This window comes from Aptenodytes forsteri, unplaced genomic scaffold (genome assembly GCF_000699145.1).
Source record: "Aptenodytes forsteri isolate BGI_AS27 unplaced genomic scaffold, ASM69914v1 Scaffold81, whole genome shotgun sequence".
Taxonomy (NCBI): Eukaryota; Metazoa; Chordata; class Aves; order Sphenisciformes; family Spheniscidae; genus Aptenodytes; species Aptenodytes forsteri.
In genome coordinates this window covers 257807-263806 of record NW_008795259.1, presented here as the reverse complement: position 1 = coordinate 263806, position 6000 = coordinate 257807, and the positions used below count along the sequence as shown (strand labels likewise).

General features: G+C 40.3%; 1 protein-coding gene across 1 annotated transcript in view; it reads right to left on the bottom strand.

The window, feature by feature from the left end:
• The window catches only part of LOC103898852, a 119750-nt gene that overhangs the window by 1483 nt on the left and 112267 nt on the right, over positions 1–6000 (bottom strand). The window lies entirely within an intron of this gene.

Below are 6000 nucleotides of genomic sequence, written 5' to 3'. Positions count from 1 at the left end.
ACACACACACACACACACACACACTTCTATAAAGTTAATTCTGCACAGATGAAGCTGTAATTGACTCCCGTATTAACCAAAAGTAGGGAGATCAAGCAGGGTAGGTTAAACAATAAAATGGCAATGCTGATTAAAAAAAGAAAGCTTCCTGAGAATTTTGCGAATGAGTATTTGTATTTCTCTCTTTGAGAAGCCTTTGTGCCTGTACCCACAAGCACTTTTTAGTCTCTGAACTCTGCATAGTATTAAAATAACCTTGTGCTGCTAACTGAATTGTAGATGAGGCAGAGTAAATAAGGTGTATTTTAGTGCGTTGTATAAAGCTAGTTTATTGACACAGTTACCTAGTTTCCTGGTTTGCTCTAAACACATTTGCTTGGGTAGGTTTTGTACCTCCCTGCGTCAGCCAGAATTTCCATTTAACCTTTTTTGTGTTAATTCTTTATACAGGCTGAGCAGAATTCAAGACTTCAGATGGGTCATAGCGCACAGTTTAAGCACCCCTTATCCTTAACTAGAACTGATGATGAAAAGCATTATTTTTATACTCCCACTGAAGTGCAAGCTTTTCAACCCTTCATTTCTGTAAGACCTTTGCGTCACTCATTTTCTCCCATGAGATGCTACTCCTGTTTACAGTAGGAAGATATTGGTGATATTGTTATATCCTTACAATACACCAGCATGCTCTTCCCAAACACTTCTACTTAATGCAGAGGAAATAACTCTTTTGCTGGTCTAGCACATGCCTTTTCTTTCAAGAAAATGTATTACACTGGCTGAAATGATTGGAACTCGCCCATGAAGCTAGCCATAGAAAACCTCTAATTTAAGATAGGTGCATCAAAACATTCTTTTGCATAGTTTTGATTTTTCTTTTTGCTGAAACAAAGAGCTCAGATTCTTACAAGAGATCCCAAAATCATCAGACACAAATTTTTCCCCCCACTTGGGAAAAGTTAGATCTAGCTCAGTTCACTTGTGTTCCAGTTCACATTTCCTCAGCTGTTCTTACGCATTACAAGGAATCCCGTAACTAGCACAGTGTGCCAACGCCACGATCCTGACGTGCATGCTGCTATTCTGAGCAACTGCCTTAGGAGAAGATTGGTTTTAGGTGAGTTAAGAAAGCAAGAACAGGCACTGGAAATTATCTCCAACTCTTTTCCAGGAAAGACAGAACAATAGGAAACTTCATTTTAGTGCCAGCTTTCATTTGCATCAGTCCTAAACGATTTTATACATTTTAAAACAAGGAAAGGTCATCTGAAATTTAAGGTAAAATATGCACAGTCTGAATTTCCCACACCAAAGTCTCTGGGGTTAAAAGGCTTTCATTCAGAACAACTTGTTAGAAACACACAGCAGCTACAAGGACAGGACAAACCCAGCATTTTCTTCTGCCTACAAACATGTCTTACATGCCTGCCATACACAGTTGCTCGGTAAGAATTAAGGTGGCCAATGCTCTCATGAAAGCAGAAAGGCAGCTTCTGTTGGGACAGTGTTGGCCAGAGCAGGGACAAGCAGCTGCAAGAGCTGCCACAGCACAGCTTGTGAAATGGGAACAAAGACCCCGCCACGGTTACCCTCCTCTCTCATCCCAGTGTCTCACAACCGAGAGCTCTGACCTGCCTAATCAAGAGCACCAAGCCCTTTCTGGCCTCATGTCTTCTCCCTGATCTGACTTCAGGGAAGAGAAATGGCTGGGAGAGCCAGCTCAGAAACTCAGTCTGCAGAGGATCCATCCAGCAAAAGAGATGATCTCTGTCGTGTTCCTCGTTTTATGCTGGATGCATTTTCCCCTGTAGTGCTTGCTTCCTTTCTTCAGAGTGTTTTCCTCTCTCCTGAATCAATCCCGCATGTTCCCCTGCTTCCTCTCTGGCCTTCATCTTAGCCCACTTTCATTAAATCTGCTTGTCCTTCTTTTGTGTTTGTCCCTACCAACAAGTAGGGGGATTTATTTACCATGTGTTTTGCAAGCCATGGATCATTCACTGTGAACACCATGTCCTTCTCTGCAGCTCTGTTTTGCCTGTTTGAGCTGTGAGCTCTGGGGGCAGAGATATGCATGCTGTGCTTGTCCAGCACAGAGGACAGCATGGACCTTAGACTACCTTCACACAAGTAAATTACCACATATATTTTCAATCATTGCCAGAGCTGAGTGTAATTTACAGCATATAATTACCGTACTGGAAGCCAAAGCCATGTCACTCAAACCTTTGTACTTGAGCAAACCTTCGCCTTGCCAGGGCGAAGACCTCTTTCAGGAGTTCCTGGCTCTGGGTGCCATCCCTGTAGCACCTTATCCATACGGGACCAGGTACAGCATCAGGATTCTCTGCCTTGCCACCCACCCTGAGAAGAGACAGATCTGCGGGGTAGTGGGAGTAAACAAACCCACCTGACCTGTCATCACATTTCAAGATCTGGCGAACTCCCTCTAAGGACATTTATGTCACTAGTCAAGAGAACATGACAATATTGATTGGCATGTCCTCCCCTCCCTAAAAGCGCAGCCTGATCATCAGACAACTGAGAGTGAAAAAGCACTACCAACACTGATGGTGCTGTGTTGAGTTGCATCACCTTGGTCCTGGGTAGGCACAAGTAGAAAGGAGGGAAATGGGATGCATCGCTGAGGCATCACTCATTGACCCTTCCTCAAAGTCATCTGGTAGCATGAATTTGCCTGATGGCAGACTCTGCAATATGCAGTAGGATATAACAGCTGAAAACCAACCCCGGGAAAGGAAAGAGCAGTGCTGGGGGTGGCTGTGGATTCAGACACCCCAGCTCTGAAGGACCGTTCAATTCCCTCCTTGCTAGCACCATTTTAAAGTATTTGGCAGACGGATGTCCACTGCCTTGAAACTTTCAAAACGCATTTCTGTGAAGTGATAGGTCACTAGAGAGCTGCTGTGGCCTACATAACCTGAAGTAAGCTCCAAAAGTAAACTCTACTGTCATCTGAAATTTCTATCATTAAGTTAATCAAAAATGTCCATTCATTTCTACAGGAATACAATATGAGTTAATAAATCCACTGAGACAGGCTAGTCAAGAGACTGTGCATATAGGACATGTCAGAGGAACTGAAGTTAGCTATGATCTAGATTCACAAGGGCTGACAAGAAACCACAAAATGCCAGCACAGTGTACAGTAATCCTTAAATGAAATTCATCTTTCAGCAGAAAAACACATTAAGGATGGTAATTCAATGATAAAAGAGGCAGGCCAGAACAGGTTCAAATGCTGAATATTTCACAACATAACTTAATTAAAGCAGGAGTGTGAGGCTGTTAATCGCTTTATAATAGTTCAGCTTGAAATGAGGTCTGATGTGAATGCCCTTATAGTTTATTTGTTTATATTATTATAATCACAAAATGTTACATCGACCTAATGCAAATATACAGTTTTCACTGGTCTTTGCTGTGGTTTTTTTTCTTCCTTTCAATCCTCCTGTCTTTGTGCAAGTATGCAAAGGGAAGAACTGAGAGGAAGGGTCATAAATTTAGGTCAGATCAGATGATTCAGTAAGTCTCGTGTGGGTTTAAGTCTTATTAATAATTTTAATACATTCTTCCTTGACAACAATGATTTCAATCACTGCTCCTTTAACGTACAGTGTGACGTAAAAATACATGGACTTTTAAAGGAATGGAACATGCTTCTCATACAAAGAAGGTAAATTATGTCACCCTTTGGAAATTACAGTACATAACCTAGAACAAAAGACAAAAATACATTTGTAAGTACAAATACAAATGTACTTTGTTGTATAACTATATCATGCCATACCAAGTGTATAGAAATACGTTATTGAAGTAGAACATGATAACATTTTAAATACAAATATATTAATAAATGTATATTTATAAATATATTACACACATGATACACAGCCAATTAATATTAATATTTCCAAGGTCAGGGTACAGAAAATGCCATGCTAGTGTGTACAGGTACTATGAGGTTTTCTCTTGTTTGACAGCTTTTGTAAAAGAAGAAAGGAAAAAAGAATTCCTCAAATTTTCTGAGCTACAGTGGGAATGAGAGGAAGACTGACTTTTAGTGTCTTAAAAGAAGACATCAGCATAAAAATAATTCTTTAAAAAAAGTTGAGAAATAGACATATCCATGTGTCTCCAAACACTTGATTATGAGTAGTGCTGATTCTTAACTGCTTGCAGCGTTATTATTTGCAATGTCATGTGAATCAATTCCAGCTTTATACATTGTAAAATGTATAAAAAATGTTTGAAAGCAGCATTCAAAGGAAATGCATAAAATGAGCAATACGGACCAAACAAACCAGGCGAGAATGGGCAGAACTGTGAGCTGGCCATGACAAATAATTAGCAGAAGTTACAAGCTGTTAACTTTAGGGGAAAGGGCAAAAGTGTTGAAATTATAGAAAAAAAAGACATCAAAAGTCAAGGGTGCTGTATTTACTTCAAGTAACTTTCATAAACGTGGTAAGTGCATTTTCTGTGGTAAGAGTTGTAAATATGGGAATTGCTGTCCTGGAGGCAATCTTTGTTAAACCAGTGTAGCTCTACAATTAAAAAAACAAAAGCTGGCTAGCATTAACCTCCAAGGGAAGCTCAGCACCCCTTAAGTATTGCAAACCCCATCTCTGACATGCTGCTGCTAAAAACCTTGCCAGCAACTCTGGGAAAAGAATTTACATGGACATACCTAAAAACACCCTTGTTGCCTGTATCAAAGGCACCTTGCTGGCGTCCAGGTCCAGGTGAGGCTACCACTGAACCTCACGCAGAACTAGCTGTGACAGTGGGGAAGATTTTCAAGCCACCATAGGAAATATGGAGTACTTTACAAGAAGTGCAAATGAACTCGGTTTGAATAAATCGTGAAATTGGAGAAATGGAAAGCAAAGGCATGAACAAGAGAAGCTATTAGAACTGCCAAAAGTCATACCATCATGAGACAGTCATGACCAGTTACACCAATGCCCCTCATATTTAATCCTTAAATGAATAAATATAAGTATGTACACATGCTTATACATATACAGCGTACTTTGGTGGGGCAATAGCATGCGCTTTCACACTTGGGGCAATAATGAAGCATGTAAATGTCTTGGGTTAGCAAAGGCCTTTGGTCTGCTGTTGGCAGAGGACCTCTGCCAGGCATGCGTGGCTTAACAGTCATACTCTGACCTATGGAGCCAGATAGGTGGCAAATGCCTTCGAACCAGTGCGATATCCCCACCTACAACTGCCTGTAGTAACTCTGCAGATAGATAACTTGTTTCTAAATCGTCCTGTTTATGAACATAATGGACCAACATAATGGACCAGTAGTATTCGGGAATTGTTTATTTCAGTCAAATTATGAATGCCTGAAGCATTGTTGTTACAGTCTTCCCTGATTTATTTAATAAACTGACATGGACAGACTGAATGATGAAAATAACCATATACAGAGAATAACCTCTTTGTAAATGACTGAGGAGAAATCCCAGAATAGATTTATGGCAAGCTGCTCAGCATCGTAACACTAGGAAACAGCGGAGGGTCTTTTTGTTTCTGAATTGCGATAGCATCATGTTTGTGGATATGTCCAAATGAACAGCGATGCAGATCTTTTCTAGGGGATGATTTTGATCTCCTGCTTTTAGATATTACAAAGTGCAGTCACATATTTCTTAGCCACCGTGCACTCATTGCTACTGTAGTCTGCTGCTTACCATCCCATCATTTTGGATCTAAATCTTACGTGGTCTAAGTCTCCACACTTGAGTCATCCATAAATAATATACAAATGTAGAAATAGACTCTTCCAAACAATAATAAATTTGGAAAAAAAGGTCATCTCAAGTATTAAGTCAAGGAAAACTGATATTCAATTCAGCAAAAACCTTAGTGAGTGAAAATTAAAGGCCAGAGCTTTCTTGCATTTCCTTGTGCATAGCAGTGCCTTTGTCCATTGATTTGCCCTAGGGAAAGGAGATAAAATACATTCCC